The sequence below is a fragment of the Artibeus jamaicensis genome, unplaced genomic scaffold (genome assembly GCF_021234435.1).
Source record: "Artibeus jamaicensis isolate MK-2021 breed Jamaican fruit bat unplaced genomic scaffold, CSHL_Jam_final contig_2790, whole genome shotgun sequence".
Lineage (NCBI taxonomy): Eukaryota > Metazoa > Chordata > Mammalia > Chiroptera > Phyllostomidae > Artibeus > Artibeus jamaicensis.
Window position 1 is genome coordinate 3,175,325 of NW_026521616.1, and position 11,809 is coordinate 3,187,133.

The window sequence follows — 11,809 nt, forward strand, 5'->3', positions numbered from 1 at the left end:
AATGTTCATAGCAGCACAATTTACAATAGCCAAGTGCTGGGAGCAACCCAGGTGCCCATCAGTAAATGAATGAATCCAAAAACTATGGTACACCCGCCCCCCCCACCTGTTGTAGCTCAGTGGATTGAGCACAGGTCTGCAAACCAAAAGATCGCGGTTGTATTCCCAGTCAGGGCACATGCCTGGGTTGCAGGCCAGTTCCCAGCAGGGGATGCACAAGAAGCAACCATACATTGATATTTCTCTCCTTCTCTGCTCCCTTCCCTTCTAGAGATAAATAAATTAAAAATTTTAAAAAGAAAAAGAAAAAAAAACTATGGTACATTTATACAATGGAATACTACGCAGCAGAGAGAAAGAAGGAGCTCCTACCCCTTGCAACAGCATGAATGGACCTGGAGAGAATTATGCTAAGTGAAATAAGCCAGGTGGTGAGGGACAGATACCATATGATCTCACTTTTAACTGGAGCTTAATCAGTAAAAGAAAAGAGCAAGCAAAATATGGCCAGAGACATTGAAATTAAGAACAATATGGCAGTAACCAGAGGGGAGGTGGGAGGGAATAATGGGGGAAGGGGGAAGGGGGAAAAGGCTCTTAGGAACAACTATAAAGGCCACATGGACAAAACCAAGGAAGGGTAGAAGCAAGGGAGGGAGGAGGGTTTGGCTGGGGTCGGAGGGGGCGGGCAGTGGTGGGGAATAAATGCCGACAACTGTAATTGAACAACAATAAAATAATTTTTAAAAAGACTACAAAACACTACTGAAAGAAATTAAAGAATGAATGAAAATAAATGAAAAGGCATTCATATTGTTGGATTAGAAGATTCAGTATCATTAATATAACAATATTATCCAAAGTGACCTATAGATTGAATGCAATTCCTATCAAAATCACAATAGCACATTTTTGCAAAACTAAAGTGAAGCAGCTGGCTTTGCTGACCTCTAGAAATGCCTTCCAACCCTGTCCGACACATCACAGCAGTCAAAGCCATGGACTCTGCTCTTGGCCTCCTTGGGCTGGATGGCTGCTTACTACCCATGAAATGCAACAAATTAGTTTTCTATAAAATGGGAATGATATTTTCTTCACACACAAAAAGAATTAACTGGGCAATTACATGTAAAGAGCCTGATACTCAGTGAATGTTAGCTATATTTATTAACATTTCTATGGTACCTTCTTGAACTAGAATCAGTTCATGTCATAAAATACAAGTGAAGCCCTGGCAGGTGTAGCTCAGTGGACTGAGCATGGGCCTGCGAACCAGACAATTGTGGTTCGATTTCCAGTCAGGGCACATGCCTGGGTTGCAGACCAGTTCCCTGCAGACCAATTCCCAGCAGGGGATGCATGAAAGGCAACCATACATTGATGTTTCTCTCCCTCTCTGCTTCCCTTCCCCTCTAAAGATAAATTCTGCACGGACATCAAGATTAGCACTGAAGAAAAAAAACCATTGGGTATAGCAGTTAGGTTTTGGTGACCTTCAAGAGCAGTTCTGAACGCAGGTTGGAAGCCAGATTGCATTTGTTTGAAGCACTGCGAAGGCTAGAACATGGAAGTGGTAAGTGTGGGATACTCTTGAGAAGAATAGCAGTGAGGAGGTGGAGCGTGACCGAAAGAGAAGAATGGTCAATAAGGGAGGCCAAATAGTAGAGTTGGTCCACGTGTTCACAAACCCCACCCACTCTACAGAGCTGGCTCTGCTGCCAGGTGCTGCCAGGCTGCCACAGACCTGCAGATGTTCGGGGTAACCTCCTCATAACCACTGGGTCTCTGCTCCTGGATCGTGTCTCCCAAGACTGGCTGGAGTCTGCTCTGAGGGTGCCTGTTCCTAAGAAACAACTGGGAAGGCAGAAATCTTAAACCCGAATTGATTCTCTGACATACTGCCCGTTCTTCCAACAAACAGAATGAAAAGGACCGCCAATCACAGGCAGGGCAACAGAAGAACAAACGGAAACATTTCTGATATGTCACCTGGGGTTATAAATGGATATAAAAATCTGGTGCCCCACCAAGGTGGCTCTCGGGGTGTAGGCTGCACTTCTCAACACTGCTGTGTCGAAATTCCTTTAAAACAATCACCAGGTCATTAGGTCACATTCTTAAGCACAAGTCTCCCAACTTTAATGAAGAATTTGTTTTAAAAGAAACAATAATTTGCCCTGGCTGGTGTAGCTCAGCAGATTGAGTGTGGGCCTGTGAACCAAAGGATCCTGGTTCGATTCCCAGTCAGGGCACATGCCTGGGTTGCAGGCCAGTTCCCAGCAGGGGACGCAGGAGAGGCAACCACACATTGATGTTTCTCTCCCTAACCCTTCCTCTCTAAAGATAAATAAATAAAAATTTTTAAAGATATTAAAAAAAGAAACATTAATTCACTTGACCTGTGTCGAGTAGAATATTCCCAAATATATGGCAGTGTATTAAGCACTACAAGAAGGAATAAGACGTTAAAAAATTTCATTAGTCATTGCCTCCAGGATCTTGCAGTTTAGCACTTATTTGGGGAAAAAAAAGTTATTCTGTTTTCATTTGCAAAAAGTAGGCTATTTACTTTTTTATTTTTAGATTTTATCTGTTTATTTTTAGAGAGAGAAGAAGGGAGGAAGAGAGGAAGAAAAACATTGATGTGTGAGAGAACCATCTATCAGGGGCCCCTCACCCTCCCCCAGGTGGGACCTGGCCTGAAGCTAGTCATGTGCCCTGACGGGGAATTGAACTGACGACCTTTTTGTCTCAGGCCAGCACTCAGTCGCCTGAGCCACACCAGCCAGGGCTATTTTTATTTTATATCTTTTGGAATTTGTTTAATTTTTTTTACTATATACTACTTTTACAATTTAAATGTATGTACGAAGATACGTAGTCATACGAAAAATTCTCACGGTGTATGACTAAATGTAAAAACCAAGAAATCCAATCCCATTTCAGTATTATTGCACTGTTAAAAATACAATTCTACTTAGAAGGAAAGATCCAAAGGCTCTGGCTGAGTCGCTCAGGTGGTTGGCAGTGTTGCCCAGATGCACCAAGGTTGCAGGTTGGATCCCAGGTCAGGGCACATAGAAGAACCAACCAATGATGCATAAACAGGCGGAACAACAAATCCACGTTTTCTCTCTCTCCCTTCTCTCTCTAAAAAATCAATTGGAAAAGTCAGAAAAACACATTAAAAGGTTAAATAGCCCTGGCCAGGGCGGGTTCCGTTCCTTGAAGTGCCCTCCCACACATGGAAAGGATGCCAAGCCGATTCTTGGTCGGGGCAGGAACCACCGGGCGGCAGGTCCCGCCCCTCCCCACCTGCTCCAGCCCCACCCCCTATCATGGCTGGAAAGGGAGGCGACCAATGTTTCTCTCTCTCTCTCCTTCCCTCCCATTCTCTCTCTCTAAAAAAATTTTTAAAACATATCCTCTGGTGAGGATTTTAAAAAGAAATGATTTTTCCCAATGATGTAATTTTCATCTTACTCTGTTTTCAGCCACAGTTGCCTCCTGTTAGTAAGCTCATTCAGAAGGGTGATGAAAACTCTTACTGAGAAAAAAAAAAAAAAAGAAGTTAAACAGGGGAAGGGAAGAGAGAGGAGAAATATCAATACTCCCCTCAAAAAAAAAAGGTTTTTAAAAAATGTAAATAAATTTAGTTTAGGGGTTATAGGTGCTTTATTTTCAGATTTGTGTATGTGTTCATAAGTATCTTTAATTTTTAAAATTGATTTGAGACAGAGAGAGAGAGACATCGATTTGTTGTTCCACTTACTTATGCATTCATTGCTTGGTTCTAGTACGTGCCTTGACAGGGGATGGAACGTGCAACCTTGGGTTGTAGTGGAACGACTCTCTAAGCAACTGAGATATCCTGCCGGGGCCATAAACATCTTTGATTACATATTACTTTTGGAGGATAAAAAGGTGAACTAAAAGAAATAAAAATAACTTCTGATACAATACTGTTCTTCAGATTGCTTTTTCCACTTAATATATCATGAACCTCTTTCCAATACAGTAGTCCCTATAAAGCTACTTTAGTCTTTTTCATAAGTATGCTATTGTCTTGCACAGATTTTATGTTATTTAATGAATCCTCTATTGACAAATATTTCAGATCTTCAAGATGGTTTGCCATTATAACTAATACCACTAGAATCCCCTTTACACATATACAAGGGCATTTCCAGGTGAGAAATTATTAAGTCAAAGAGTATGCACATGTTTTTGTCACAGTTTATATTGAATTGTAACACACAGATGAGCACACAAATCATAAACGCACAGACGAGCTTCTCACAGAATGACGGTAACTCATGTTGACTGCATCGCCTTCCAGACACAGAAAACCAGTCAAGCCCCAGGAGCCTCCTGTGCGTGCAGCTTTTTATGATCACTGTGAAATTTCCTTTTAAAAATATTAAACCAATTAATGTGAGTACTCAAATAGTATTTGAGACTACCAGGTTCCCATACCCTCTCCAACACAGAAGATTATCATATTCTTAATTTTTGACAGTTGGATGGGTGAGAGTCATGTATCATTAACTTGCATTTTTTTGGTCCTTCATGAGTTTGAGGATTTTATCATACATGTTTTTCTCCAACTTATCTATTACTATCCTTGTTCATTTTTCTACTGAATATTTTTCTTATTTGTAGGAATTCTTTACATTGTATGAATGTTACCCCTTTGGCTGTTATATATGATTCAAATATTTTCTTCTCCTTTGTCATTTGTCTTTTAACTTTATGCTGCCTTTTAAATTAAAGAAGTTTCAAATATGTTATAGTTAGATATTTCAATTCTTTCCTTTGGGCCTCTCGACTTTGTGTCATCATTTAAAAATCTTCCAGAAATTTACCCTGGCTGGTGTGGCTCAGTGGATTGAGTGCCAGCCCATGAACTAAAAGGTTGCTGGTTTGATTCCCAGTCAGGGCACAGACCTGGGTTGTGGCCAGGTCTCCAGTGGGGGACACGTGAGAGGCAAGCACACACTGATGTTTCTCTCCCTCTCCTTCTTCCTCCCTTCCCCTCTCTCTAAAAATAAATAAAATTAAATTAAAAACCTTCTAGACATTCAACAGTACAAAAATATCCTTCTATATTTTCTCTTCTTGTTCTGTTATAGTTTTGCTTTGAACATTTAGATATTTTTCCCAAAGTATTTATTTTTATTTTATTTTATTTATTTATTTTTAGAGAGAGGGGAAGGGAAGGAGAAAGAGTGGGAGAGAAACATCAATGTGTAGTTGCCTCTCATGTGTCCCCCACTGGGAACTGGCCCCTGCTGGGAACTGGCCTGCCACCCAGGCATGTGCTCTGACTAGGAATCGAACCGGTGACCCTTCGCTTCACAGGCCCGTACTCAATCCACTGAGCTACACCAGCCAGGGCAAAATATTTATTTATTTTTAGAGAGAGAGGAAGGGAGGGAAGAAGAGAAGGAGAGAAACACTGATGTGCAAGAGCTACATCAATCAGTTGCATCTTGCACGCCTCTAACTAGGGACCTGGCCCACACCCCAGGCATATGCCCTGACCAGGAATCGAACCAGCAACCTTTCAGTTCACAGGCTGGCACTCTATCTACTGAGCCACACCAGCCAGAAACGAACATTCAGATCTTTAATATATTTGAAATTGTGTATTAGGTAGAAATCTTTTAAAAAAGATTTTATTAATATAGTCTTAGAGAGAGGGAAAGACAGGGAGAAAGGGAGGGAGAGAAACATCAATGTGTGGGAGAAACACTGATCAGCTGCCTCTTGACACACCCGACTGGGACGGGGTCACAACTCAGGCACGTGCCCTGACTGGGAACCTGACCGGGGACCCTTCACTTTGCAGGATGGTGCCCAACCTACCGAGGCACCCTGGTCAGGGTAGAAATCTTTTCTTCTTTTTTTAAAAAGAAAAATCAATATGAGAGATTTAAAAAGAGAACAAAGGAAAAACATTTTAAAAAGTCGATGGACTTTAATGCCATTAAAAATAAATCCATTATTTCTCAATTGATTTGAAATGCCATCATCTTTACTAAGTCCCAAATTTTCTTAGGTCTGACTCTAGAATTTACTTATTTCCACCGACCTGTTTGTATATTCTTATTTCAATATATTATTTATTACAATAGCTTTATGGAACATCTTCATATGTGGTGGAATGCTTTTTTCTTCAAAATTTCACTCATCCTGTGCTAGTATACTTTCAGATGAACTAGAGCATTAACTTGAAGTTTCTGCAGAACCCATTTGGGTTTTAATAGGGGTTGCCCAGATTTTACAGATTAGGGGAGAATTGAAAAGCTTTGGCTCCAGATGAGTTTTCCCACTCAAATACATTTCTGCCATTTTCTTCAAGCTTATTTTGTATAATCTTCATTATATTTGTATAGTTAGATGTATGGAAGTCTTACATATTTCTAGTTCATTTTGTTTACAAGCATTTAGGAGACTATTGATACTATGAACAGACTCTCCCCTTGCTTTTAATTTGGGACCGTTACTGCTGAGATGCAGGGTGGGGCACAAATAGCCCCTTTTTATTATAAAATCTTTTATTATAAAATCATAAGCAAGTAATTCTATAACATAACGTTACCACACACGAGCACACCGTGTGACATTGTAGGTGAAATGTTCAAATTAAAACAAGTTATCACACCCACATTGTTACCCCGCCAACCACACTCACGCGGGCGTTTCTTCTGCCGGACCCTGTATATGAGAATTAATGATTTTTGAACAGTTATGCATCCAACAGCCTTACTGAACTTACTTATTTATGTCATCACCCAAGGATATGTCTATTGATTTTTTAATCTATATTTGTGTTTTAATTTTTTAAAGAGAGAGAGGGAGGGAGGGAGAAAGAAGGAGAGAAGCATTTATGTGAGACAAAAACATTAACTCTCTCCTCCTATCACCCTGTACAGGCATCGAACCCACAGCCTTTCGGTGCACGGGACAAGGTCCCAACCAATGGAGCCGCCCAGCCAGGGCCCTGACAGTTTTTTTTAATTTAAGTTAAAGAGATCCTTCTATTTCTAATTGGGTAAGAACGTTTATTAAAAGTGAATGCTGACTTCGCCCTGGCTGGTGTGGCTCAGTGGATTGAGTGCCAGCCTGCGAACCAAAGGATTGTGAGTTTAATTCCCAGTCAGGGCACATGCCTGGGCTGTGGACTCGGTCTCTGGTTGGGGGTGTGCAAGAGGCAACTATGTTTCTCTCCCTCTCTTTCTCTCTGTCTTCCCCGCTCTCTAGAAATGAATAAATGAAAAATTTTTTTAAAAAGTGAATGTTGAGCCCTGGCTGGTGTAGCTCAGTGGATTGAACACAGGCCTGTGAAGCAAAGGGTCACTGGTTCGATTCCCAGTCAGGGCACATGCCTGGGTTGCAGGCCAGTTCCCAGTGGGGGACACATGAGGCAACCACACACTGATATTTCTCTCCCTCTCTCCTTCCCTTCCCCTCTCTCTGAAATAAATAAATAAATAAATAAATAAATAAATAAATAAAACATTTAAAAAAAAGTGAATGTTGCCTTTTACTGGATGCTGTTTCAGGCTCTATTTTTATGAACTATGGTTTCTTCTTTAATGAGTAAGTATAGCTAATTATAATAATAAATTTTCCAACATTGAATCCTATTTGCAGTGCTGGCATAACTTCTTCTTAGTTATATATACCTACATATCTACATATACACATACATATGACAGGCAGCCAGTGACTGGCTCACCTGGGGACACGTGGGAGTTCTCTGGAAGGTTCTGCAGGGCTTCCCTCCTTGGGAGGCTACAGCCAAGCAGGTTCAGCTCATCAACTTACCGTCTTGTCCCTTTGACCCTCAAGAAAACACCTGCATTCTTATGCCAAAAGATGGGAGTACAGAAGGCTCCCCTGGGACCCCCCGGCCCCCCTCCTCCACCCTCCTGTCAGGCGGCCAGCAGTGCCGGGCCCGGGAGCAATCCACCGCACCTGCACCCTCTACTTCTGTGGCTGATTTCGGATTAAGAGTCTGTTCTCCAAGTCATTCATAAAACCCAACACTTTCATACCTCTCAAGATTCCATGACATAGGAATAGTATTATAAAAAAGTGACTTGAAGACAAAAGTACGTTAGAAAGAAATTAGGTCTATTCAATAGCCAAGCGATGGAAGCAACCCTACTGCCCATCAACAGATGAGTGGATAAAAATGCTGTGGTATATTTATGCAATGGAATATTACTTGGCCATAAAAACTAATGAAATCTTACCATTTGCAACAGTCTGGATGGACCTAGAGGGTATTATGCTAAGTGAAATGAGACAGTCAAAGAAAGACAAATACCATATGATTTCACTCATATGTGGAAGCTAAAGAATATGAATGATAAAACGAAACAGAAACAGGCTCACAGCCCTGGCCAAGTGGCTCAGTCGTTAGGAGCACCGTCCTGTACATCAAAAGGTCGTGGGTTCAACCTCCAGTGAGGGCACGTGCCCAGGTTGCAGGTTCAATCCCGGACCAGGACGAGTATGGGAGGCAAGTAATCATGTTTCTCTCTCTCTCTCTAAATGTTGATTAATAAATAATTTTTTTAAAAGTAAGACTCATAGATACAGAGAATAGACTGATGACGGTTGCCAGAGGAGAGGGAGGCTGGGGGCCTGGGCAGAAAAGGTGAAGGGACTGAGAAGTACAGATTGGTGGTTACGGAAAGGTCACGGGGACGTAAAACCCGGCACAGGGAACACAGTCCAGGATGTTGTGGTGACTACACACACGTACAGTGCCAGCTGGGAACAGGAAATATCAGAGGGAACGTTGTGTAAAGTATATGATTGCCTAACCGACATGCTGTACAACTGAAACTAATATAAAATAATACTGACTGCAAAATGTAATTGAAAAATAAATTTTTTATAAAATATTTAACTTATTTATTTTTAGAGAGTGGGGAAGGGAAGGAGAAAGAGAGGGAGAGAAACATCAATGTGTGGTTGCCTCTCATGCGTCCCCTACTGGGGACCTGGCCTGCAACCCAGGCATGTGCCCTGACTAGGAATCGAACCAGTGACCCTTTGCTTCACAGGCCTGTGCTCAATCCACTGAGCTACACCAGCTAGGGCTGAAAAATAAAATTTTTAAAAAGGAAAGAAATAAATGCTGACATTGGAAAGCAAAAAAAAAAAGGGGAAAGAAAGAAGTTAGGTCTACACTTTTGGCCATTCATCAATTATTTTTTTAATTTAATAAAGTTTAAGAACTTACAGAAATACTAGTAGAAAATAGAATCAGGTACCTGTCAGCTCTGTAGAGGAATGCGTTTTCAGCAATAAAAGTAAAAACTGACTCTTGCCCTGGCCAGTAGCCCAGGTGTTTAGAGCAGCATTCCCATTTGCTGAGGTTCTGGGTTCAGTCTCCGGTCGGCGCACGTACGATGTTTCTGTCTCTGTCTCTCCCTTCTCTGAGATCGATACATCTAAATACTGACTATGTTAGCCCTGGCTGGTGTAGCTCAGCAGATTGAGCGTGGGCCTGCAAACCAGAGGATCTCGGTTCAATCCCCAGTCAGGGCACATGCCTGGGTTACAGACCAGTTCCCAGTAGGGGATGCACGAGAGGCAACCACACATTGATATTCTCTCCCTCTCTCCTTCCCTTCCCCTCTAAAGGGGAATATTATCTAAAGATAAATAAATAAAAATATAAATAAATAAATACTGACTGTTTTAATAAGTAGTAAATCCAAAAAATGTGATGTAACTTGATGATTCATTCGTGAGGAAACTTAAGGGAAATAACTTCATTCTCATTGGTAATAAAAATATACAAATAAAGTGATTGAGATATATTTTTTAAATTGCTTTTAGGGAGAGCAAGGAAGGAAGAGTGAGAGAGAAACATCAACTTGTTCCACTTACTTTCTGCATCATTGGTTGCTTCCTACATGAGTTCTGGCTGGAGATCGAACCCAGAACCTGGGCATATTGGGACGATGCTCTAACCAACTGAGCTATCTGGCCAGGGCGCAACATAATTTTTAAAGATTTTTATTTATTTATTTTTAGAGAGAGGGGAAGGGAAGGAGAAAGAGGGAGAGGAACATATATGTGGGAGAGATACATCGATTGCCTCTCACATGCCCCCAACTGTGGACCTGGTCCACGCCAGCCAGGGCATGACTCAATATAATTTTCAGTTTCAGGTGTAGAGCATAGTGGTTACATAGTCTAGATTATTCTTTAAAAAGTTGAGCCCTGGCTGATGTGGCTCAGTGGATTGAGTGCTGGCCTGCAAACCAAAGGGTCACTGGTTCAATTCCCAGTCTAGGGCACGTGCCTGGGTTGCAGGCCAGGTCCCAGTTGGGGGTGCGTGAGAGGCAACTGATGGGTGTATCTTTTGCACATCAATGCCTCTCTCCCTCTCTCCCTCCCTTCCTCTCTCAAAAAATAAAATAAAATAAAATAAAATCTTTAAAAAAAATAAAAATCTGAATAAGGGTCCATACTTTCCAGGTTACTCTGCTGGCAGTGTTGATAACAGATAAACACTCTTTGGAAAGCAGTACATTTAAATGTGGTAATAGCTGTGACCCTGAAATCCTACTCCTGGAAATTGTGCTAAAAATAATTTAGTGAACCAAGAGGCTATAGCCATGAAAATATTTGTGATGTTTTCCTATTAGTACTGTAACAAATTACCATGAGCTTTGCGGCTTAGGCTTAAAACAACACCAATGTATGACCTATTATCTCAGTTCTGGGGGATAAGAAGGCCTAAAATCAAGGTGTCCTCGGGCTGTGCTCCTTCCCCAGGCTCCGCGGCAGAATCTGTTTCCCTGCCACTTCCGACCTCTAGAGCCGGCCTGCACCCTCCGCTCTTCGTGCCTTCTTCCTCCAGCTTCCAGCGCCCGTGGCAACCTCTGGTCCCACTGTCACATTTCCTTTTTCTGACTCTGACCCTCCTGCGTCCCTCTTATCAAGATACTTGTGGCTGCATTGGGCCCACCAGGAAAACCTCCCAGGTCCAGGTTCTTCATCTCAACTGCAAAAGCCCTTTTGCCATACAGTTAGGTAACATATTCACAGGCTCCAGGAATTAGGATGTGGACATTTTGGAAGACCATTTTTATTTTATTTATTTTTGGAGAGGGGGGAAGAGAGGAAGAGAAATAGCAATGCGTGAAACACCCATGGGTTGCCTCTCATTCATACTCCGAGCAAGACCCAACCCACAACCCAGGCATGTGCCCTGAGTGGGAATTGAACTGGAGACCTTTGGCTTGGCGGGACAACGCCTAACCAACTGAGCCACACTCGTCAGGGTGGAAGACCATTATTTTGTCTCCAGTAGTATCACTAACACGTTTTGCTATATGACTACAATATTATTACACCACAATATTATTACACCACAAAAGCTGAACATTTATTTCTTAATATTATCCAGTATCCAATCCAGTCCATGCTCGATTTGCCATGATTGTCTCAAGCATCCTTTTCCAATGAGTTTACCTGACTCAGGATAAATGCTAAATTCTCAGTGTCTCAGTTGATACGTCTCCTAAGTTTCTATCTGCAACATAGTTCCCTTTCTTTCTCTTTTTGAAGCCATTTACATTGTATATCTCACATCCCAGATTTGTTTCTTCACTTTCTTGTTGTTATTTAACTTGTTCCTCTATTCCTCATATGTCCTATAAACTGACAGCTGGATTAGAGTCAGGTTTGATTTCTAATTTTTATTTTGAATGTCTCAGAGGTGGTGCTTCTTATGTTTCCTGTTGTACGTGTGACCTCACAGCTCCTCCCATCA

General features: G+C 41.7%; 1 non-coding gene across 1 annotated transcript; it reads left to right on the forward strand.

The window, feature by feature from the left end:
* Positions 1–3,455: 3,455 nt before the first annotated feature.
* On the forward strand, positions 3,456–3,554 carry LOC119040703 (small nucleolar RNA SNORD16). Its single transcript, XR_005080914.2, has one exon. It is a non-coding gene; the product is annotated as a small nucleolar RNA SNORD16 (small nucleolar RNA).
* Positions 3,555–11,809: the final 8,255 nt, after the last annotated feature.